Source organism: Toxorhynchites rutilus, chromosome 2, assembly GCF_029784135.1.
Source record: "Toxorhynchites rutilus septentrionalis strain SRP chromosome 2, ASM2978413v1, whole genome shotgun sequence".
Lineage (NCBI taxonomy): Eukaryota > Metazoa > Arthropoda > Insecta > Diptera > Culicidae > Toxorhynchites > Toxorhynchites rutilus.
Window position 1 is genome coordinate 46,732,479 of NC_073745.1, and position 13,735 is coordinate 46,746,213.

Below are 13,735 nucleotides of genomic sequence, written 5' to 3' on the forward strand. Positions count from 1 at the left end.
TGTCCAATTATAGGTCACCAAAGGAATATACATTTTTAATTATTATGTTATTCTATAACAACTGCAATTTTAATTTTATTCTAAAAATATTATATAAAACATGTTCTCTATTATTGTAAATCAGTATCTAAAAAATCAGGTTTCATAAATGTTCATACCTTATAATGCAATTTTAAAAACATTTGTATTTTTAAAGGTTTTGTTTTTCTTTGTTTCTGAGTTTTGAGCTAATTCTTCAGTTCTTTAAGCATTATAATCAGTTCTTTAAGCATTACATCCTTTTTGCTGTCGAAATCTATTTATTATACAACTCTTGTGAACACATTGTCATAGACTTGGAATCCAATGTGTCTAAATGCTATGAGTATTCACGGGAGTATTTCGATACAAATCATCGTTCATGTCCAACGCAATAATGAAATATGTGTAAAAATAATCAATCAAGGTAAAATAGATACCCCGATAAAGTATTGCTGAAATGTGTATTCTGAGAATAACGCACATCTTGCTGACATAAAAAATCACATTCCAGCAAAACAATGCTACTATTCATACTAGCAAGGAAACTAAGCAATGGATTAATGACCAAAAACATAATTTTTCGGACAGGCCAGCTCGCTCTCCAGACTTGCATCCTGTTGAAAATCTTAGGGGGATCCTTGTACACAGAATCTACACTGAGGGAAAGCGGTACACCGCGATTGAGGAGCTGAAGGTCGCAATTTCGGGAACAAGGAAAATATCAAGAAATCATTCCAGCACAATTTGGTAAATAGTATGCCAACACGAATTTTCCAGGTTATTAGCCGAAATAGCAAGGTAGTTTATTATTGACATATAAATCAGCCGATCATTTTGAAATTTTTCATTGATTATACTTATGAATTTTGAAATGGTCTTATAGAACCTGGACAACTGAAATTATTATATTTAAGCACAAGAAATAAACAAACAACACGTTTGAAAGAAATTGACGTTAAATAGATTAGGTGTACCGGTAAGTTGCTTCGGTTTTACAACAGATGGCGTAACTTGATTATTATTCAAAATAGGCGTCCTGGTTCTCCAGAATGCCAAACTTCATGCCTCTTTTACAACTCTGCAACTATTGTTGTAGATAGGCTGAGATGTGTTACTAAACCCGCCGTGCTCATCAAATATTGCATCTTCAGATTAAAGTTTCTAAGGGCAAGAGTTTCGACTCATTGGATGATTAAAAACTACTATAATTGGATAACTTAAAATACCTCACGAACCTTGGTCAGTATTTTGACCTGAAAACATAGAAGTTCTGTAATAATGGAATTTTCAAGCTGTGCTAAGGATGACGAAAAATTATGAAACAAAACAGTTAACATATAATCGTATATCTAAAAAATTATGCTTCTGATTTTCCCCCAAAAATCGGCACGAATATTCCGAACGACCAAATATTTCCCAAAATTTACGAGGTTGTACAGAAAATTCATTGGTAGATGGAACGCAGGAGTGTATCATTGATGCTCAGTCGAGGAAATACTTTGCAATAGTAAACTGATCTTAATAGGATGATAAATTTGCGGATGAGCAAAGTGAACGTCATCAGATATTAGGCACTGACTAACATCTATTAGTTCAAGCGGATATTTGGGTGTTGGACGAACCAAAACCACATAACGCAACATCACATTTGTACACCCAAACTAGCGTTGCTAGAAGGCATTTCGTTTTCGGCAGAAACCATGTCTTTTCATGCCTTGTAGCGTCAAATGAGCAAATAATGTCATCTGTCCACCAACGCTTTAAAATGTTTGTATGTATGGAAGCAGACATCTCTTTCTTTTTTCTTTGTTTCATCTTCTTCTTCTTTGTTTTTAAGAGGCTTTAAACTTTGCAGTTCGTTCGCCTCTAATTTCTTTGTTTCATCTTTTTTGGGATTGCACCCAAAAAAAGTCCAAACGATGTCAAATCGGGATGACAAAACTTGAGCTAAAAATAAATTTTGGATGTATATCTTGAACAGGGTTACACCGATATGCCAGGTTTGAAGACATGTCTTCATTTTGAAGACACTTGACATTTGATTTTGTGAAGACATTAAAAAATATGTGAAGACATTTCAGTATGATAATATACGTGGATTTTTGGGAGATATTATGTCTGTTGGGGAGCCTAGCCGTAAAAATCCAAACTCGATAGCTCATTGTAGGTCCCCAACATCGAAGGGAAATCCTTCCCTTTATTAAAATTCACTGCCGCCGGCGAAACAACAAATCACAACCAATCCTGACGGCAAACAATAGAACAACACCAACCAGCACTAATGGAAACGAATAGTTTCTTCCTTCGAGTGAATATACAAAGTGCTGGGTTTAAACACGTATAATTCACCACAATTCACAGGTTACATATATTCATCAATAACATTTCACAATATTACAACATATTTACAAAGGAACGGAACATAAACTTCGCCGCGAGTAATTTTTATGGTCATCCCGTGGTGGACCAATCCAGACTGATGTGTCTCCGCAGCATTCCAACAGCTGCGCTCTATCACTGCATGTATTAGTCTCCATCACGTGCGATGATTTCTGTCGGTCGAGCTTCGGCAGAATGCTGATTACTATCACCGCTGTGATCGTATATAGGAGCGAACGGCAAATCCTTTGTTTTCGCCCCTTTCCATTCTATCGCACGTATGGAGACGTTGATCCCATTACAGTTAATCGGTGTCTCATCAGCTGTTATATCCCGTTAGTTCGTCTGCGTTGAATTTTGGTTGGACTACGACCAAACAGCTGACGGGGTGAATTCCTGGTCAGGGTAGTAGCAAGGAGGCTCATGCTACTCGCAAACATCCTCACCCTGAAATTGCCCAATTTCTGAAACGAGATAGAAACTCCTCTTCGACAGGGATGGGTAGAGGGGAAAGGAAATTGGGTGCATTGTTCTCTTCGTAGCAATCCAGAATGAATTGGCAAAGTAAAGTAATCGGCACTCGCCAAATTGGAAAATGCTTAAGACCGTATCCTTCAGTAACGTGAGTCTGGATGAAACAAGTTGGTTGTCTAATCCCGTGAATTCAATTGGAATAGAAAGTTTGAGCCTTCCTTTGGCTCTCACCCACCGTTGAAGACCAAGGCTGTTTCCACCTACAGCCATCCTTGAATTGCCAATTTCGGTTCCATCTATCCGTTAACTCTCGTTGCTCAAAATTGATTGCCAGTCTAGGTTCATGAGTTTGAACCTTCCGTAATGCGAAGTCCTCAACCTCGCCCACTACTGGATGCATGTACCCTTTTCTGGTTCCGTGAACAGGGGATTTGATCGATTTTTTCCTTTGATACCGTTGAGTTGACCGATGTTGACCATTGCCGATGTTAGTAGTTGCACCTACTGGGCACTCTTTTCGTGCCGAACCATTTGCCACACACAATGACGTTGAGTTAAACTTCCTATTTTTCGGTTTCTGGTTATTGGTAATGAAACTCCTAGGACCCGCTGTTTTTGAGATCTCTGGAGTCGAAATTTTAGATGATTCTCCGCGTGGTGTACGATTGGTGTACCTTGAAGATGTGTCGGACCATGGTGGAGTATGTCTTTCTAATCCGTAACACATCATTGAATTGTGTCGACCCTCACACCTTCCGCACGTTTGTTCCGATCGGCAGTTCCTTGCCTGATGACCCCGTTTCAGACAATTTCGACAGAGATAATGACGCCGTAGGAATATCTCCCTGTCCCTCACCGTCATTCGCCGGAATATTTTGCAAGTATGAAGCGAGTGATATGCTGCACAGGCTATACAGCGGCTTCCGATAGGTTGCACTGAGTTGCATCTAACCCTGTGTGTTTTCCACCTTTGTTTTATTGGAAATTTTGGTTGGCTCTCCTTTGCCGGTAACGACTCCAGAACACGTACCCTTCGCTGCAGGAAATCGAGTAAATCCTTTAAGGTGCCCTGATCCTTGGTACACGAGAAATCTTCCCAATCTCGGATCGAGGCGTGCGGTGGTCAAACTGATCAGCAACAAATCCTTATATTCAGACGGTTTTACTATCTGATCCAACGACTGAATTTTTCTCTCCAAACCATCCAACAGAGCGTGCAACTCCCCAGGTGATTCCGTTGTGAGCGACGGCAAATGGAAAAGCGATTCTACCTGCCACTTCTTCATTTGTTTGTTGTTGTCGTACCGTTCCATGAGTATATTCCAGGCGATTCGGTAGTTTCCGCTAGTGATCTGGAGAGGGTCGATCAGCCTCCTCGGCACCCCTTGTAGGCATCCCTTTAAATAGTAGAATTTCTCTACTTCCGACAGGTCTCCTCTTGAGTGGATCAGCGAAATATACAAATCCTTGAAGCTCAGCCATTCCTCAAAGCTTCCACCGAAGGTTTGTAACGTTATTTGGGGCAGACGTACTCGGTCCAATGTACTCTGCCCAGATTGCGTCCCAGTCCGAATGGAATTCCTCAATTTATCCACTAGAAATGACTTCGCCTCGTAGTAGTGATCGCTGAATTCCTGCCGTTCCGTATCCAGACTTTCCAATCCTTCGAAGTCGTTATGAGCCCTGACCTCGACCAGCACCGCTCCAAATTCATCCCACAACTGGTTCAACTTCTCCAAACGAACCTCCAATTCCGAACTACTGACGTCACCGCTGAAGTTCATCGCGAAGCGCCAAATGTCGGTCACAGACGATTGAACATCCCTTAGCTTCACCTTCAGATACCTCAGCGATGGAAAACTCGTGTTGATAGATTCAGCTGCAGGCATGATGCTCTCTGACGAACCAGTCAACTATTCGTTGATGATGTGGGTTGGATACAGAGCTCCAAACTCAGAACATAAATGGTGGAGAGAGGAGAGAATGCCAATGTACTATCCGGAATGCCTAGCTTCGGTGGACAATATACTGTTTATCTCACCTGGAGAAACAAACAGCTGAACCAAATGTGCCCAAATACTCCGAGATAATCGATAAAATCAGTGATGAAGCCCTCAAAATGTCCAAAGTTCCGTGTGTACTGCTAAGTAAGCTCCTTTAAGTAACCGATTTTGCTCCTGCTGCCTCAATATTCAGAAATGTCAAGATGGTTATCGAGAGGAAAACGCCCAATTGTCTCGATCCGTTGAATTCCTCCCCAATCGTAATGCTCCACAGGTTAATCGAAGACCACACAATCGCAGCAATTGTACAAAATCAAATGTAGGAGAGAGGAGGTGGGAGTCCGAATGTAGTATGCAAATGACCTAGGCCTCGGTGGACCATATACTGTTATGTTTACCTGGACAAACCAACAGTTGAACCAAATTAAATTGTACGCCTCAATCATCCCAACGGAGTTGATTACTAGAGAGCTTAGCTGGTTCTCCGTTAACCCAATTGTCTCGAGAACCATTCAATCACATCGACGTATTTTTCGCCAAATCAGTCAGGAAAGAAGTGAAGAGGAGGAAGACCAGATGTAATATCAAAAGAGAACGGCCCCGGCGGACCATATACTGTTAAGTTTACCTGGACAAACTAACGGCTGCGCTGGATGTCCACCGATTAAACGATTATCACAATTCGCCGTTTCTCAAATTGATTCCAGTTGTGACTCAGCCAAATATCCACCATACGCTGATTCTCAAATGCTCCATCAATTCGTTGGAATACCACTACGAAAATGACCGAATCCCAATGCCAAATGATTGTAGTTGCCGCTGATTATAGTTATTGGGAAAGTTGCCAGAATAAACCAAGCCCTCCTTGGTACACCAATTATGCAGTTGCCTAAAAGGCAAGCTCAGGAAACATGAAGGCAATGATCGAAGAGGATACCAATTTATTTAATGTGTATATCTCTGTTAGCTTCGGGGACATATACAGTGCAATAATTCCACTCACCGAACAACAGAAACTCACGCCGCGCCCTCTTCTTGCCAACCACCAATTATCCAGTATTGCCAATGAAATGCGTCCGAAAGTATCCACTGAGCGCGTTGCCTCTAAACCTTGGAAATATTGTGTCCAAAAACGGCTAATTCCAGTCCACCAGGCTCGTATCGATATTCCCAATAACCAAATAATGTTGATTCTTTTCCGATAGCATCCAGACAAGCACGCAATATCGCCCGTATATCCGTTCCAATACACGTTCCAATGCTCGAGTGTCCTACTCAAGCTCCAAAATTACAGCGACATCGAAGTAAGAATGGCGGGTGATTGTCCGTTGATGAAAATCTTTTCAATCACTCAGATTATTCGTCGATTATTCGTTCTCACAAGATCATGCAAGATAAATATATTTCCACAATTTACACGTCCACAAACAAATATTGTACATTGAGTCCACCCCACATATTGATTGGCACATCAAATCCAAAACATTGCCAAAAATGTCCAGCACAAATTGTCCGTTTGTCGTTTCGTGATTACACAATTATGGCGAATTTCAATAACACATAAAAGTTTCAGCGCAAGAATTGTCCCGCGAAACAAAACCGTCTTTATTTACACGGTGCTTTTGATCGCAAGTCCAAATGGCGCCCGGTAAAAGGAAACGCGAGCACAAAAGAGCGCATATTGTTCACAAGCTCCGATTCCGCCAGTTAACACTACTTCAAAATCCGGCTCGAAGGACCATAATGTTGGGGAGCCTAGCCGTAAAAATCCAAACTCGATAGCTCATTGTAGGTCCCCAACATCGAAGGGAAATCCTTCCCTTTATTAAAATTCACTGCCGCCGGCGAAACAACAAATCACAACCAATCCTGACGGCAAACAATAGAACAACACCAACCAGCACTAATGGAAACGAATAGTTTCTTCCTTCGGGTGAATATACAAAGTGCTGGGTTTAAACACGTATAATTCACCACAATTCACAGGTTACATATATTCATCAATAACATTTCACAATATTACAACATATTTACAAAGGAACGGAACATAAACTTCGCCGCGAGTAATTTTTATGGTCATCCCGTGGTGGACCAATCCAGACTGATGTGTCTCCGCAGCATTCCAATAGCTGCGCTCTATCACTGCATGTATTAGTCTCCATCACGTGCGATGTTTTCTGTCGGTCGAGCTTCGGCAGAATGCTGATTACTATCACCGCTGTGATCGTAGTCGTAGTGGTACAAGACCACAGCGGTGACCGAAAACCCAATAGGAGCGAACGGCAAATCCTTTGTTTTCGCCCCTTTCCATTCTATCGCACGTGTGGAGACGTTGATCCCATTACAGTTAATCGGTGTCTCATCAGCTGTTATATCCCGTTAGTTCGTCTGCGTTGAATTTTGGTTGGACTACGACCAAACAGCTGACGGGGGGAATTCCTGGTCAGGGTAGTAGCAAGGAGGCTCATGCTACTCGCAAACAATGTCCATAAAATTCCTACTGTTGGTCGAAAATATCGTCAAAAGAAGTAAGGATTTTATCTCAGTGTTATTCTCTCACTTTTTTCCAGTGTCACGTGTTTACTTTTGTCCTTAGAAATCAATGGAGACTTTTGTCTCGGCATCATTCACTCGCACGACTACTTCACAAATCGAAGGTTTTCCGGTTACATAATGAGTTTTATGGATATGGTTTAAGTTACAACCAAAACTTCAAAGCTGAAATACACAAACTGAGTTATTTAAAAAAATGTTTGACAAATGAGAGTCATCCATTCTATTTTATGGCATTTCAATCTTCGTACAACCCACCTTAATAAAACACTTATCACAGTTCCGTTTCTTGTTGTCTGATTTTCTTGAAAACTTAATGTTGGGAAACAAAACAAAGAATCGACAACAAATCGACACTATTCTTATAGTTAACATTTCTATCAATGTATAAACACAGAATAGAAAATAGAAACAAACTTAGAATGGTATTTAAATGCAATTGAATTATTTTCCCGAATTTTTCATCCATAAAATAAAGAAATGTCCACGTGGAGAACAAGGGGAAGGATATAGGGAATGTTCAAGCTGGTCCACGGAGAGGGAGGGGGGGTGTCTAAAATTGATTTATTTCTATCCACGTGGTATATGGACGGCCCCTAACAGTGACAATAAGTCAAACGTCGTCAAAATAAAGAGATGTTCCACATTTCAAAGCCCTGGCTATGATTTATAGTGTTCGCCTTTTTACAATATGGATTGTTTGACAATCGAACAATTTGTAACCCGTTTTGTTTGAAAAATGATGATTTTACCGTGGTCAAATTTTGCGTATCACGTTTGGGATCATTCAGAAAAACGTTCCGAAATCGCGTAGCTTCGATGTTAGCTGGCCGCTGCCACATGACGGAAATTCAATCGTATTTGTATTTTACATTCATTGGTACAGTCCATAAAATAAATTGATGTATAGTTTTTTATTGTGTTTTACGAGTAATGATAATTGAATCAAGATAACTCCAATGATCTATCCGTTTTTTAAAATGTATATTTACTAAACTTTGGTGCAATCAATAATTAAATAAAAAAAAACCGCCATTAGTTGGGGTATACACTTCCATATAACATCATTCACAGGTATCGATACAGCCTATAATTTATAATGATAAGTATTAGCAAAAAACTAACCGTCAAAACAGTAGTAAAAAGCTGTCTAAAAAAATGTCTTCGAACCTGCCAATCTCCCAAGCATGAATATTGCCACCAGACGTCAACACTGTACATTTGTCATCGGGGATTATGGATGCTGGATAGAGTTCGTAGCGCCACCAATCGGGAACGAGAGCATTCAAACGCAATTTGTTAAATATACTATAATACAACCATAAAAACCAAACGGAATAAAGCTTTCGCTTGAAAAACATATCGCTCGTACCGAAAAGTGAATACGACGAAAGAACTTTTTGGCCCAACTGATTCGTGATACAAGTCGACTTCCACCAAAGTTCGAAGTTGGCCTGAAGCAGAGTGATATCTACAGGATTAGCACTTGAACTAAAATAATTACTTCATGTTCTTTGAATATTCAAAACACGTAGTCCTGACCCTCATCCATTCGTTTTTCTATGAATTTCTTAATTTTTTTTTCTAAATCCTAATTATTATAAGCTAGTATTATTATCAGACACAATTTATGCTCAACATTTCATTACTGTTTGTAAAAAAAAACCTGTTACTTCATTACATAGAATATTTATATGATATTGAGAAATGAGTTTCCATTCAAGATGTTCAATCTTATACATGCTAATAATACTTGAAAATGCATTACTATTTTCGCTCCACTCTAACGGAACACGAAACTCAATGGTGTGATGGTGAATGAATTTTTACGGCCCCATCATTGCCTCATTAGACAGTTATTAGAATGAATCGGTAATGTGTCGTTCGGGTTCATTGATAGTGAGTGTGAGTATAATCATTATAGCTTCTTGTACTTGCTAAGCATTGATAATACGGCGGAATGTTCATTCATCAATACTCTGTTGATTCATGAATTCCATTCAATATTCTACGAACATCTATAAATATCTTTTGATGTCAAACTTAATGGTGTTCATCAAAATTGTAGTTGGAAAAAAGGTCAAATATTACTATTTCTTGCTCTTCAAGAAACAAACCATATCTGAATTTGGCACAAAATAATTCATAATTAGCTAGCCATGTGCGCCGGAAATGCATCCAAAATCTCCACCACACTCAGTTTGATCTAATTCCAGTGGCTATTATGTGACATAAAACGATGATCTCACACCCAGGCGGAATGATAATTGTTCTAGCACATTTTGCGAGATATCGTTGAGTTGGTGGCAGCTCTTCAATTGCGTGCAAAGCGAACGGTCAATCGAATTGCACTCCGACATCCATTTATTCACCACTGTACGGCCAATCATCGGTGTCGGTATGTTTCGCCAATCAAAGTGCGTATGCACAGTCATGAATCTCAATGAACCTCTAGTGTGGAACGATGTTCGCACCCTTTTCCCCACTCTCATGACATTGTATCCCTTGATACTTGTTACGAGTACTGGAAACAGATTATACACATTGAACTAGTTCGAGAGATTGTGAATTGATGCTGCCGCAGAATTGAAGAAAAACTACAAATATAGAGCAATGTTACGTGAAAAATAAATGAACAAATTTTAATATTTGGAAACAAGTTTAAATCTTGCTGTCCTACGTTTAACTGACAGAAAACTGACGAAAATTTCCAGGATTAATGCTGATGTGATGTGCTTCTCTAGCGAAAGGACACTATTTTCTTCCACGTTTGGCGCGTCGCATCATCCCATCAAAAACAGAAGGAGATTTCAATGATCGCTGTTAGATAAAATCCATTACGTTTCAATCAAAAACTCACAATCATTTTTCAATGTTATCACATTCTACAAATTATGTACCAATCAAATGTTTCCTATTTGACTAATTGTATTGTTCTTTTTTTAAATAAGAAGCGGTCCTTAACTCCGCCTGCGAATGACGAATCTCTATAGTGGCCTGACCGAAAAAGAACCTCAAACTATTGAGAACCAGAGCAGAAGATCCAAAGCCCCTAAGGAGGATGGATGTAATAGCTGTTATCCATGGGTATTACGCAAAGAAAAAAATGAATAAACTCCTGATATGATTACTCACCACAGTGAATCCTGGTTCTAACGTCTCCCCACTAACAACTATCCCTTCCTTGATAATCATTAGGGAACCACGCTATAGAAGCGGTTCTTCTAGCCTCCGGACGGCGAATATCATACTAACGTTCCTTCCCTTCCCCTGGTGACAGTAAGGACGTGGCCGGCGTCATTACTGATTATTTAAAGTTCGATTCGCCGAAACGTGCACAATGAGAATGGTTTGCTACTCCCAAGCGTCATTCAGTGTGTTCTTTGTGCAATTTTGCTGGTTCAGGCCAATCACGGAGAGCAACTATGAAGTATACAGTCCACCCAAGCTCAACATAGAAGCGATCCTGATTTCGCACAGAATATTTAAAGAATAAAACGGCATCGAGCATGTTGTCTGGACGTGTGTACGGTTCCATGCTGCTCGCTCTCAACTTTACAAAGCATTGAGGGCGCAAGGTAGACAATCCCACGTCCGGAATATCTTAGGTAGCCGTGATCCTGATCTACTACTACACCTAAACCTGTTCCTCAGAAACAACGTTAAACAACGTGTCAACGTTAAATGAATTTTCCTCCGTTTTATCTCTATACCAAATCCATCCTTTCCGATCGATAAACTTTTACGTGGTCGCCGCAACACATACACCTCAAACATTTATAATGAATAACCAAGTTACCGTTCTGAATCATATTTCGGACGCTTAAGGCATATGATGCAGAAAACAGATCTAAACTTTATGCACAGGTATTATTTGGTTGATATTTTTAATAAATTAGTTCAATATGCTTTTAAGCTTTCTACTTTGGTACCTGTTTGATTTAAAACATGAAAAACTCATCGAATACAATGTTTTCAAATGAAGCAAATAAGAATCAAACTTTCTTACACTAAATCAAATTTCGGGCATTTTATTTTGTAATTTTTTGGACGAAAATTACATTACACTTGATTATATTTTATAGTCAACTGCGGAACACTTACCAAGCAATCACAGCAAACTGTTAACAATTATGAGAACTGATGAAACACGAGATAAATTTAAACATTTATTTTTAATCGTGATTTTAGTATTTTTCAAATATATTTTAAAATATTAAAATAATATAACCGTCCTTCGTTTTTCAAACAGAACGAATTTATTTATGTTGTTGGCGCTACACCCGCTACATCGCTACAACTTTCATCCACACATTCGCAAATAATCTCACTTCGTCTGAAGCCAGGCATATCGCCGGCGAGCTGGTAGTATTTTTGAATGAGCACAACGAATTATTGACATACGTCAAATCACACTTGCCCTGTTTACAAAATAACAATCTCGCTATAGTCACCAATCCTGAGAAAACACCTGCTGGAAAATACGTGTGTAAATTTAATGTGCAAGCGTTGCTAGAATCATAGATGGCGACTGCACAGTGACCCGACAAATTGTGATTCGAAGTTTATGTTTTCCCGAAAATCAACACGTTCTTCTCAGACAACTCAATATGAGCTCAATATCAAACTCAATATTTTTATTTTCGTTCTTCCTGATTTTTGAAAACTTTAGTTGGCAGACCTGATTGTGATACTCGACGGCGATGCGAAAAGAGGATTATAGTTTCCGATCTGGAGTGTGTTCTGCGGACCAACATAAGCGGTACAGCTTGGGACAAAATAACGATAAATATTATCAACAAGAAAGGTACAGTAATCGTTCGCTAACTGGACGTGCTTTAACTGGACTATTCTTTAAAGGAGCGTGCGTTAACTGGACTGCAATCCAGTTGAAAAGCAGTTAGGTGTCCATAATAGACATCATATTCATTTCGAAGTTTTGCTGTCAGAAGATGTGAAGAACGCTCGAACATGATTTAATACATTATTTTCGCATTGCAAAAACACATCATGAAACTGTAAATGATTTGTTAAATTACAGAGAAATAATTTCTTCAAATTGTATATCGTACTCGTACCTGGAAACCTTTCGTTCATTCAATTTCACGATATTTAAGACTGAGAAAATTAAAATTACAAACGTTACATTGAACAGGCAACTACTTTTTCGGCCAAATTAGAACGTTCACAAGCTCACGAGTTTTTACTCAGTACCATTCAAACAATTCATTGATGTTCCCCACAGCTTTATTTGGCGTTTCATTTTCCAGCCCAGTTAGCGAGTGGGGCTCGACAACTGGGTTGCTTCTTCAGCCCAGTTAGCGAACAAGTACTGTAAGACATAGTGAGAACACCAAAAAACTTTAGCAATTCAATAAAAAAATAGAAACTTCATCGCTATCGTCGGTCGATCGTAGCATATGGGGCTTGGAGATTAACGGAAATAATGAAAGTAAATTTGGTACCTACAGAACAAATTAAAGATTTGCCGAATATGTTGTATCTATCGTTGAATAACGAACTAGATGATGGCTTGCATACTATTGACGTGAGATAGCAAAGGGAAATCTTGAATGTACTTGTATCGTAGTTATTCTCACATCATAGGATGCATTTTTTGTATATGTGGCATATGACTCCTCCGATAGCTTTTTCTGTACCCGATGTACACATTCTTATATTTTCGGATCCGCTTTTAAGAGCTCATCAGCAAGTCCATTCTGCGCTTAGTTCTACTGTTCTGTATCCACCCTTCGAATGCTCGGCCTGCGTTCGTCATGAGGCCTCATATCTACCTGCCAAGATTCCTGAGATCGATTCAACTACTCCATAACCTCATATTCCTTTTCTGTAAGCCCCAAGATTAGTTATGTTCGGAATGTATGGTTTGTCATAATGGTCTACAAGTGTAGTGAATAAGGCTGAACACTCACACCTCTTGTTCAACCGAACTTTACCGTCGAAAGATCTACGAAATTACGTTCGAGATCGAGATAAACATCCTGAGCTTGAGCATACGTAAACTATACACATCGTAGTTGCCCTCCACATGGAATGACGCTTGAGAGTTACTAACCTTTTTCATTATGCAAGTTTCAGTGATTCAAATTTTATATAATCGATAACTACGCCGGCCACGTTTTTAGAGCCACCAGGGCCAGAAGGGTCGCCTCCATAGCGTGGTTCTCCTGCGAATATCATGGGAAGGATAAATGTTAGTAGGAATAGTCATAAACCAGGATTCACTGCCCTAAGTGATGTGATCATGCTCCATGATTTGTCTATTCGACGAAATACCAACAACC